The sequence below is a fragment of the Rattus norvegicus genome, chromosome 18 (genome assembly GCF_021556685.1).
Source record: "Rattus norvegicus strain SHRSP/BbbUtx chromosome 18, alternate assembly SHRSP_T2T, whole genome shotgun sequence".
In the NCBI taxonomy this organism is placed as follows: Eukaryota; Metazoa; Chordata; class Mammalia; order Rodentia; family Muridae; genus Rattus; species Rattus norvegicus.
Window position 1 is genome coordinate 2,597,660 of NC_141551.1, and position 12,139 is coordinate 2,609,798.

At 44.3% G+C, this 12,139-nt stretch overlaps 1 long non-coding RNA gene across 5 annotated transcripts in view; it reads left to right on the plus strand.

Annotated features, from left to right (window-relative positions):
- Nucleotides 1–12,139, plus strand: part of LOC147999647 (uncharacterized) — an 88,753-nt gene that overhangs the window by 57,017 nt on the left and 19,597 nt on the right. The gene's annotated exons all lie outside the window — the stretch shown is intronic.

The window sequence follows — 12,139 nt, forward strand, 5'->3', positions numbered from 1 at the left end:
GGTCTTGCCGCGCCAGTCTCGCGGGGGTCAAGTGCAGGTTGCTGCGCAGGAAGGCGGCGGGGGAGGGGCGGCGGGCTGCACACCCGCGGGGGCTGTCTTTGCGGAGCTCCGCCGGGAACGTAGGGCGGGTTCCTCTGGTGCGGTATGTCTGGATAAACATCATTAGCCTGGGGCTGTAGACCGACTTTGCTAATTGTGCTTCAGCAGGAGAGGCTGGACTAGAGGGAGTCCTCAGCCACCGGGCCATTCCCAGGCTCCCCACCTTTGCACTGCACAGAGATCAGTGCCTCACTTCTTCCCGAGCCTCACTTGTCTCATTATCTTTGGCTCAGGAGTAAACTTCTCTACTCACCTGGACTGGGCCTAAAAGTGGCTTCACCTGAAGGTTAATTCATCTCCCGGTGCAGCTGCAGAAAGTGGAATCCTGTCCCCTCCTGTTGGGCAGCCACAAGCCAGGACAGGTGGCAAGAGCATGGCCATCAAGTCTGCAGTGAAACTGCTTTTAGGTGTATCCTCATCTGTGAGGCCTTGCTGGGCCACAGAGCCCCAGGGCACACTCCTGTACCCATCATCCTTCCAGCGTTTCCTCAGAGCACAAAACTCATGAAGAATCTCCCCAAACTCACAACCCATAAGGGTCATCTTCGACATTTTTGAAGTCTAGCATTCTTCACCTAAGGGGGAGGGGTGTTGTGTCCCTTGCTTGGAAATAAGTATTTTGAGACCGATTTTATACAAATGACAAAGATAAAAGCCTCTTGGAGCCATGCAGTTTTGACTTTAAACATGAGGCAAGTTAACAAGGAAAGCAACAATAAATTCAGCCTAGGGCACGACCCAGCACTAAATTGTCTCTTACAGTGTCCAGATTCTAGCCAAGTTGTCAAACTGATGCCCCTCTTTTCCAGGGCCTCCTCAGTCGTCTCTCAGACTGAGTTGTTTTCCTTGGTTTCCTTTTGTTTGGCTGCCAAGCTGTCACTGTGTGACGTTCCCCCTATTTTCTGACTCTCTTTTCCAAGTTCCTTAGGCATGACCGAAATAACAGTCACCACTTTGCTAGTCCCTAAATCGCTCTAGTTGCTTCCCTAGTACACATTTTGAAACCAGCTCCATCTCAGAACGTTTTGTTCAGTGTCCTCTTCCCCACTACATAAGCTGGTGAGAGATGGGAGGGCCTGGCTTTAGCTAAACACAAGAACTTGGAAAAGCAGTTGGAACAAACACCAGCCCCCTCCAGCACACAAGGCTGTATTGCATTCTGTATAAGAACATCCCAAAAGAGCATTTGACCCTCATCAGGAAAAAGAGCAGGAGTTAACCCAGAGGCATGCAGTATACCTAAGTAAATAATCCAGAGGGATTATACCATGTTGGACCAATGGGCGGATCAGCCGAAGCTGTCTGAGGATTCTTTTGGCTATATGATACCAATTACTTTCTTTCAGAGGCCATGGGCAAGCAGTTTGGGAGCTTGGAACCCTTTATGCAGACAGTCCCCAAAGAAGCCTTCGTGATACACTGTGCTGTCTTCCTGCTCCGTCAGAGTTAGAAGGGAATCATGAGACTGCTACACACATACCCCCACACTATTTTCCCACTGATAGTCTGGGAAATGAAGGCCACCAGATTGCTGTCTTCATTTAGCACACTGACTAAGTAGTTGTGGAATAAGTGGTCCTTTCTAGGCTGAGAATTCGCACCTCAAATAGTTGATTCTAACAGCTCACTGGACAGTGCTGATCACAGGAAAGGAGACATGAGATGGTAACAAGGGCTTTCCCAAGAATGTGAAATTCTCACAGCATGACATCACTCTTTAGTATTTTTATTTTCATAACGGCAACAACAATAAAAGAATGTAACTGCCAACACTATGCATGGTTACAGTGTGCTGAGCCTTATGTTCAATCCTTGCATAGATGATCTCATTTAACTCTTTCAAGGTTTCAACGAGGCTTAAATGGGAAGTCCAATTTTATAGATGATGAAATAAAGTCCCAGAAAGATTGTATGACTTGCCCAGTGTCACATAGCAACAGAACCAGTGCCTTTCTGACTTGTGTATTTCATACTGAAAAGTCATTAGTGATGTAAGTCAAGAAATGAGCTCAGGGGGCTGAAGACATAATTCACCAGTTAAGAGCCCTTGCTACTCTTTCAGTGGATCTGAGTTAAGTTCCCAGAACCCAAGCTCCAGTAACTCCAGACATCTGATGCCCTCTTCTGGCCTCCAAGGGGGCACACATACACATTTGTGTGCACATACACAACCAGTTTTAAAATTATTTTTTAAGAAAAACGAAATTAGAATAATTATCATTAACTATGGCTGTACAAGCTGGGCATCTAACTTGCTAGTCATCTTGCAGGACAAGGGCATAGTATCACCCCCAATTCAGCAAAGGTCTGCAGATCACACTTGAATTTAGCTCTGCTCAGCCTTGGTCTGTGCTATTAGCCTGATTGCGATATTGTGAGCTTCCTGGACTCCAATCCACAGCTGTGTCATTTGTGTCTGTGTACACATGTGTATGTCTAGGAGTACATAACAGAGATAGTCACTTGGGTGGCTAGCCTGAAATGCAACCTTTTCCATACTGACAAATTTGTCAAGTGGCTACAGTGCCCCCTGAGATTGGCAAGAGCAGGGTAGGCAGGACTTTTTGGTTACAGGAGGTCTGGGGATTGTACCTGAAGGACAGGTAAGGTTTGGGTGGTGGAAGGCAGGACATGAAGGGACACCAACTTTGCAAACACAGCACAGAGCAGTGAGTCTGGCTGACCTGGATAGCACAAAGTCTGGCAAATAAATGTTCAATAAATGTCAAGGTGAATTAAGTCAGCTGAGTTCCCTCACTCGGCCTGAGATATGCTCACTTGGTGCTCTCTCTCTCTCCCCCGTTGCAGCTATGTGCCTTCCCTCCTGTCTACTTTGCTTGTGTGTATTATATCTGCCAGCTTCTTGTCACAGGTTAAGAGATGTTTATATTTGGAGAAGCAGCGAGGCTCATGAGCCATGTCCCCAGTGAGGTTGTTGATGACGACGAAACTTGAGAACAAACGTACAGTGCTTTCTTACTGTGCCAGCCTCTGTTCTATGCGCTGCATTTACATCCATGTGCTTAACTCACTGTGAAGACAGCCCATCCGTGGGCCTTGGTCAACAAACACAAGTCTTGGGTGCTTGAAGTCACTGAGAATTTGGGGTTGTGCCCTCCCTTTAACCCCAGGTGGCTCTATTTTCACTGTACCCTAAACATTAATGTAACACAGGCCTTTTGCAAAGAGCTGAACCGACCCAGTTGGAGTCTGGCTCCAACTGCCCCAGGACACACTGTCAAGCCCTTGCTGTGTGAGGCTCTGACCTTCATAGCAAATGAGCCAAGGTCAGGACTAAGTCTCAAGCGGTTCTGAGTTGTACACTTTCTCCTCTTCTTTCACACCCACCCTGCCTCCTTCTGCTTTCCTCCCTTCCCTCCCTCTTTCTCACTTCTTCCCTTCTCTTTCAGATTTCTTGGAAGTTTTTATTCCTCCTCTTAATTATTATGGAGCAGGACCAAGTTTAAGCATCAAACCATGCTCTTTTGAAAGTCCCATTGAGACCAGAGTGCAGCTCGAGGCCCTGAACTCCAAGAAACAAGCTTTGTTGACATGGATTCTAAGCAAGCTGTCCCTCAGTACATACTCAGAGTATAGCCCTAAGGATCAGTCCCCATTTTTCTGTTGACCAGCCAGGGTCTCACAGAAGTCCGAGGGGGGGTGCACCCAGTTCTGCTCTCAGAGTAGCAGTCATCCCAGGCAGCCTGCTAGTGCAATTGCAGGGATGTGACTGGTCCTTCAAAAATGGAAACAGGAAGTAGCCGCAGATGAAATGCTGGTCTCCCTCAGATGCAAGTTAATACATCAAACAGCTGTATTAAGTGGGACTATGAGCTACATGCACTTCACAGCATAGCCAGATTTTGAATTTTCTGATCTTAACTGCAAGCATACTTTCTTTTTTTTTTTTTTTTTATTAACTTGAGTATTTCTTATATACATTTCGAGTGTTATTCCCTTTCCCGGTTTCCGGGCAAACATCCCCCTCCCCCCTCCCCTTCCTTATGGGTGTTCCCCTCCCCACCCTCCCCCATTGCCGCCCTCCCCCCATAGTCTAGTTCACTGGGGGTTCAGTCTTAGCAGGACCCAGGGCTTCCCCTTCCACTGGTGCTCTTACTAGGATATTCATTGCTACCTATGAGGTCAGAGTCCAGGGTCAGTCCATGTATAGTCTTTAGGTAGTGGCTTAGTCCCTGGAAGCTCTGGTTGCTTGGCATTGTTGTACATATGGGGTCTCAAGCCCCTTCAAGCTCTTCCAGTTCTTTTTCTGATTCCTTCAATGGGGGTCCTGTTCTCAGTTCAGTGGTTTGCTGCTGGCATTCGCCTCTGTATTTGCTGTATTCTGACTGTGTCTCTCAGGAGCGATCTACATCCGGCTCCTGTCGGTCTGCACTTCTTTGCTTCATCCATCTTGTCTAATTGGGTGGCTGTATATGTATGGGCCACATGTGGGGCAGGCTCTGAATGGGTGTTCCTTCAGTCTCTGTTTTAATCTTTGCCTCTCTCTTCCCTGCCAAGGGTATTCTTGTTCCCCTTTTAGAGAAGGAGTGAAGCATTCACATTTTGATCATCCGTCTTGAGTTTCATTTGTTCTAGGCATCTAGGGTAATTCAAGCATTTGGGCTAATAGCCACTTATCAATGAGTGCATACCATGTATGTCTTTCTGTGATTGGGTTAGCTCACTCAGGATGATATTTTCCAGTTCCAACCATTTGCCTATGAATTTCATAAAGTCATTGTTTTTGATAGCTGAGTAATATTCCATTGTGTAGATGTACCACATTTTCAATATCCATTCCTCTGTTGAAGGGCATCTGGCTTCTTTCCAGCTTCTGGCTATTATAAATAAGGCTGCGATGAACATAGTTGAACACGTGTCTTTTTTATATGTTGGGTTGGGTATCTGCCCAAGAGAGGTATAGCTGGATCCTCAGGCAGTTCAATGTCCAATTTTCTGAGGAACCTCCAGACTGATTTCCAGAATGGTTGTACCAGTCTGCAATCCCACCAACAATGGAGGAGTGTTCCTCTTTCTCCACATCCTCACCAGCATTTGCTGTCACCTGAGTTTTTGATCTTAGCCATTCTCACTGGTGTGAGGTGAAATCTCAGGGTTGTTTTGATTTGCATTTCCCTTATGACTAAAGATGTTGAACATTTCTTTAGGTGTTTCTCAGCCATTCGGCATTCCTCAGCTGTGAATTCTTTGTTTAGCTCTGAACCCCATTTTTTAATAGGGTTATTTGTCTCCCTGCGGTCTAACTTCTTGAGTTCTTTGTATATTTTGGATATAAGGCCTCTATCTGTTGTAGGATTGGTAAAGATCTTTTCCCAATCTGTTGGTTGCCGTTTTGTCCTAACCACAGTGTCCTTTGCCTTACAGAAGCTTTGCAGTTTTATGAGATCCCATTTGTCGATTCTTGATCTTAGAGCATAAGCCATTGGTGTTTTGTTCAGGAAATTTTTTCCAGTGCCCATGTGTTCCAGATGCTTCCCTAGTTTTTCTTCTATTAGTTTGAGTGTGTCTGGTTTGATGTGGAGGTCCTTGATCCACTTGGACTTAAGCTTTGTACAGGGGGATAAGCATGAATCAATCTGCAAGCATACTTTCAAACCAGGCTTTCCACTGATATTAACCTGTCAGACAACCTTAGGATTTGAGGTGGCTGTTTAGAAGCAGAGGCAAAGAACATTATAGAGAAGACTGTGGAGCAGCAACTCAGTGATGTAGAGGTGTATGGTGTTTCCTCCCCAATCGCTGCGAACAGGAAACATTTAGCAGAAGCCATATTAACATGATAACTTGGTTGTTGTTGTTTGTCTTTGAGAAAGGTCTCACTATGTAGCCCAGGCTGGCCTCAAACTCACAATCCTTTTTTTCTCAGACTTCTGAGTAGTCATATTATAATGGTCAACCATTCCAACCTAATGTATTGATCAGTGAGGGCTAATCAATGAGCAGAGGGCTTCATATCACCTTTAAAATCATGGTCTAGGTTTATATTAACTCCCATTACATGGAGGGATGGAGCATGCATAGGCTTATTCACTCGGAACATGGGACTATTCCTAGAGACTTCAAAGCCCTTATGATTCAGGCTGCCTCCTTGGTGCTAGGAAGCCTGTAAGTCTAGAAATGAATACAATACCTCCGTGTCACTTTAAGCCTCTGATCTCACTTGTCCTTCATTGCAGCTCCAAGAGCTTCCCATGACATCTGCTCTACAGACAAAAGTCTTCAGAGTGAAGGGGCTGTGTTCCAGATTCATAATTGTTAGTTCAGAGAGGTGACCTTGGGATCAGGATGGGTCCAACTCCGCCACATTCATGCAACAAAGACTGTGCATGTTGAATATAGAATGTGTCAGAGAGTGGTGGGGATCCTGCTAATGTTTGAATATGGGGTGAAGAGGTAACAGTGGACTGGCAGCTCACACCTGGAAATGATATTCTGCTGGCTCCCTGGAGCTCCCACGAGAGGACAAAGGTTGAACTGTGAGCATAGCACTTGTGGGAGCTTGAGAGTGAGAGGGGAGCTCAGGTCCATTCCTCCCACCACCATGCTCATTTAATTTGTCCCCATAGCTGTCTGTGAGTGAGGAGAAGAATGTTGACTCATGAGTTGCTAAAGCCTGCAGAGGAATCTTCCCTTATGCAAACAGCACGGACGTGGAATCTCGGTAGAGAACCAACGAGTCAAAATCGGCTTTTATCATGCTCTTAAACTGAATGTATTGTCACACCGTGCTGCTTTTATTTCCCGTTATTTGAGTATTTCCTTCCTTCTCTCCTCCTTCTCCTCCTCCCTTTTCCCTTCCCTTGCCCTCTTCCCCTTCACTTGAAGACTCCTGCTTAATCTCAGGTGGGAAGTATAAGTTGAGCGTTCCTAACCCTAAACTCTGGCATCTAAACAGCACAGACTCTGAAGCCTTTTGAGTACTACAGTGACACACAGTGGAAAGTAGCACTTGTGCTCTCATATCACGCAGTAGGAGCCCAGGTGTTTTACATTGTTATATGTGGTATAGCATCTCCTTGCAGTGAGGGCTGTATGTGAAAAATAAAACTGATTTGGACTTGAACTCTAGCACTAGATCTCTCATTGTGTGTAAGTAACCATCTTAAAATAGTTCTAATGCAAAGCATTTCAGGTAAGATATGTGCAAAACCCCACAGACCCACCATAGCCACTGTCAGCATTTAAGTATATTTTCATTTTTCTATAGCAAATAGTTGAGTTTTGTCTTTTGTTTTGAGACAAGAGTCTTACTGGGTAGCCCTGATTGAACTAGAACTCACTGTATGTGATAAGCTGATGTCAAATTCATAAAGATCCACCTGCTTCTGTAGTGGGTTTGCCCTAACGCTGCTTGTATTCTAATGTTAATTTGGGTCCCCAAAATTGTTTGCACAAGAGAGTCCACATGTAAGACACTGAGGGACCCTGCCCTCAGTTGGTTCTGATTGGTAAATAAAGATGTAGCAGTCAATGGCTGTGCAGGGCAGACGGAGGCAGGACCTGAGGAGGTGGAAGAGGGGAGATCCATCATGCAGGAGAGTATGGAGGAGAGGAGAGACACCAGGCCTGAGAAGAATGCAGGACAGAGAGCATGGCCGCCATGTGGAGGAGCCAGGAGTGCGGCACAGGGTCCAGGGCAGCCAAGGTATAATATAGAATTTAGTATGCAAAAACTTGGGATTCTCGGCAGAAGGTGATTAACTACATGGAGGTTAGTAAGTAGCCCAGCTATTGAGCTGCTCAAGGCATATCAAAATATAAAGACTGTGTGTGTGTGTGTGTGTGTGTGTGTGTGTGTGTGTGTGTCTTTCATTTGGGAATGTAAACAGTTGGGGTGGGTAGCAAAACACCCACCATTGGGATCTATTAATTATTTAATTAATTCAACATGCTTCCTTCTCCTGACTAAAGGCATACACAAACCTATCTGGTCTTTGAGTAGTTTTAAGAAAGGTTTTTTCTCTTTTACCCATTAAAATAGTTTCATTAAAAAAATATAGGGGAGGGAGAGCTAAACCTTCAGAGAGGCGGACACGCCTGGGAAACCAGAAGAGACTGCACTCTGTGCACATCCAGACCCCAGAGGAAAACACCAAACGCCATCTGGAACCGTGGTGCACGGAGGCTCCCAGAAAGAGCGGCTCAGATCTTCCTGGTTGCTGATGCCGCGGAGAGGACTTAGGCAGTACCCCACGAGCAAACTTGAGCCTTGGAACCGCAGGTAGGACCAACTTTTCCCCTGCAAGAAACCTGCCTGGAGAACTCAGGACACACAGAGGCAAAATTCCTCTAGGACGGGGCACTTCTTGTGTTTACCAGAAGTCCCACACCCGCGGATCCCGGCCCGCAGCAGCTCTCTGCTCCCAAAGCCCGTGGGAGAGAGACCTCACCGCCTGATCAGGTGGGCACTCCTGAGGCTGCAGAGCGGAGGAGACCACCAACACTGCCCACCCCTGCCCACATCCCTGGCCCAAGAGGCAACTGTATAAGGCCTCTGGGTTCCCGTAGGGGAGGGCCCAGGAGCGGCAGGATCCCTGCGCCTGAGACACCGCCGGAACCTGAAGGAAACAGACCGGATAAACAGTTCTCTGCACCCAAATCCCGTGGGAGGGAGAGCTAAACCTTCAGAGAGGCAGACACGCCTGGGAAACCAGAAGAGACTGCACTCTGTGCACATCCAGATGCCAGAGGAAAACACCAAACGTCATCTGGAACCCTGGTGCACAGAGGCTCCCGGAAAGAGCGGCGCAGATCTTCCCAGTTGCTGCCGCCGCGGAGAGGACTTAGGCAGTACCCCACGAGCAAACTTGAGCCTTGGAACCACAGGTAGGACCAACTTTTCCCCTGCAAGAAACCTGCCTGGTTTCGGTCCCCAGCTCCAGAAAAAAAGAACCAAAAAAAAAAAAAAAAAAAAAAGAAACCTGCCTGGTGAACTCAAGACACAGGCCCACAGGAACAGCTGAAGACCTGTAGAGAGGAAAAACTACACGCCCGAAAGCAGAACACTCTGTCCCCATAACTGGCTGAAAGAAAACAGGAAAACAGGTCTACAGCACTCCTGACACACAGGCTTATAGGACAGTCTAGCCACGGTCAGAAATAGCAGAACAAAGTAACACTAGAGATAATCTGATGGCGAGAGGCAAGCACAGGAACCCAAGCAACAGAAACCAAGACTACATGGCATCATCGGAGCCCAATTCTCCCACCAAAGCAAACACGGAATATCCAAACACACCAGAAAAGCAAGATCTAGTTTCAAAATCATATTTGATCATGATGCTGGAGGACTTCAAGAAAGACATAAAGAACTCCCTTAGAGAACAAGTAGAAGCCTACAGAGAGGAATCGCAAAAATCCCTGAAAGAATTCCAGGAAAACACAATCAAACAGTTGAAGGAATTAAAAATGGAAATAGAAGCAATCAAGAAAGAACACATGGAAACAACCCTGGACATAGAAAATTAAAAGAAAAGACAAGGAGCTGTAGATACAAGCTTCACCAACAGAATACAAGAGATGGAAGAGAGAATCTCGGGAGCAGAAGATTCCATAGAAATCATTGACTCAACTGTCAAAGATAATGTAAAACGGAAAAAGCTACTGGTCCAAAACATACAGGAAATCCAGGACTCAATGAGAAGATCAAACCTAAGGATAATAGGTATAGAAGAGAGTGAAGACTCCCAGCTCAAAGGACCAGTAAATATCTTCAACAAAATCATAGAAGAAAACTTCCCTAACCTAAAAAAAGAGATACCCATAGGCATACAAGAAGCCTACAGAACTCCAAATAGATTGGACCAGAAAAGAAACACCTCCCGTCACATAATTGTCAAAACACCAAACGCACAAAATAAAGAAAGAATATTAAAAGCAATAAGGGAAAAAGGTCAAGTAACATATAAAGGCAGACCTATCAGAATCACACCAGACTTCTCGCCAGAAACTATGAAGGCCAGAAGATCCTGGACAGATGTTCCCTAAGAGAACACAAATGCCAGCCCAAGGTTACTGTATCCTGCAAAACTCTCAATTAACATAGATGGAGAAACCAAGATATTTCATGACAAAACCAAATTTACACAATATCTTTCTACAAATCCAGCACTACAAAGGATAATAAAGGGTAAAGCCCAACATAAGGAGGCAAGCTATACCCTAGAAGAAGCAAGAAACTAATCGTCTTGGCAACAAAACAAAGAGAATGAAAGCACAGAAACATAACCTCACATCCAAATATGAATATAACAGGAAGCAATCATCACTATTCCTTAATATCTCTCAACATCAATGGCCTCAACTCCCCAATAAAAAGACATAGATTAACAAACTGGATACGCAATGAGGACCCTGCATTCTGCTGCCTACAGGAAACACACCTCAGAGACAAAGACAGACACTACCTCAGAGTGAAAGGCTGGAAAACAACTTTCCAAGCAAATGGTCAGAAGAAGCAAGCTGGAGTAGCCATTCTAATATCAAATAAAATCAATTTTCAATTAAAAGTCATCAAAAAAGATAAGGAAGGACACTTCATATTCATCAAAGGAAAAATCCACCAAGATGAACTCTCAATCCTCATCTTCGATTGGTTTATATACAAGTGTGCAATTTCTAGGCTTGAAAGTAAAATGATGCTATCTGGTGCTGGATAGAGGAGCCTTATTTTTTATTATGGCAGCTTGCTATTTTTGTAACATGGTGATTTGGTTGAACACAATAAAGTACAGTAGTTACTGATCTCCCCCTCTTCCTGGATGAGTGAGGAGATGATTAAATGTTGATGTCAGCATCCATGAGCATATTCAGATGAGCTTCTGCTTCTGTTGAAAAGGATGCTGTGTTTGATTGTGGTTCGAAGCTTTGAAGCACTACTTGGCATCTCCTTCCTTGGAGGTCTCACTGTTTAAACATAACAGATTTGATAGCTTGTTGGTAAGGTGAGGTCCAGCTTGTCTCCACTAGGTCATCTTCATGTGAATCTGGTGGTTATACGGTTTTGTTCTAGGGATATTTCATTTTTTTAATAACGGTTTTAGCTGACATTCATGGAGAGAATGAATCCTTAGAAGTGTGCCACTAGTGAAAGGAAATCCTGTCTAGAGTATGTTTCTTTACAAAGCTGTGTCACACCATCCTTTGGGCCCTCTGCTGGAAAAGTAGAATCAAGTCTCAAATAATGCCTTTTAAATTGTATCCTCTAGTATTATAGATGTAGGACAGTACTGTATCATACCTCTGTGGATGTAAAATAGCTTGTACCTGCTTTATGATATGTAGTAGTGACCGTGCTTTATCAGAGCTGTTTTTAATGATGTTGCTCAGAATGTTTTCTTTCCAGATGATGATTGAGAAGCTAATTTAAAAAAAAATGGTGCCAGGTATCACAAGAGTAACAGAACTGTGCTGTTTTCTCGGGTTTTGTTTTTTTACTTTTTTTTTTTTTTAATGGAGTGTGCTGGATGTCTCTACAGTTTTGTTCAGATGACTGCAGAACCTGGAAAAGCTGTTGCTGCTGTTGATGCATAACACACTGCTATTATTGGTCTTTTTATATAAATATAAATATATATATACAGATATATAATTTGAATTTTTTGAAACTTTACCTGTGCTGTCAACTTTCGAAAAAAGTATCCCCGTTTACTGTGTTGAGTTGGCACTGTACAGAAATTAACAGCCATATTGGTCTAGAAATGTTGAACTTAAGTTTTTTCCATTTGTACAGGGGTAACACACTGTATTAAATATGTAAGGTCTTATATACGTGGGTTTGATTACAAAAACTAATAAAGTATTCTCTAAATTAAAAAAAAGAAGTTGTATTTAGCTAAATATATATATATATATATATATATATATATATATATATATATATATATATATATATATATATAACCCCTGACAGGCATGGTGGCACTGTCAGTGGGTAGGAGGCCAGCCTGGTCTACAGAGTGAGTTACAGGACAGTCAACAATTTGTAGAGAGATCCTATCTCAAAAACAACCAAAACCAA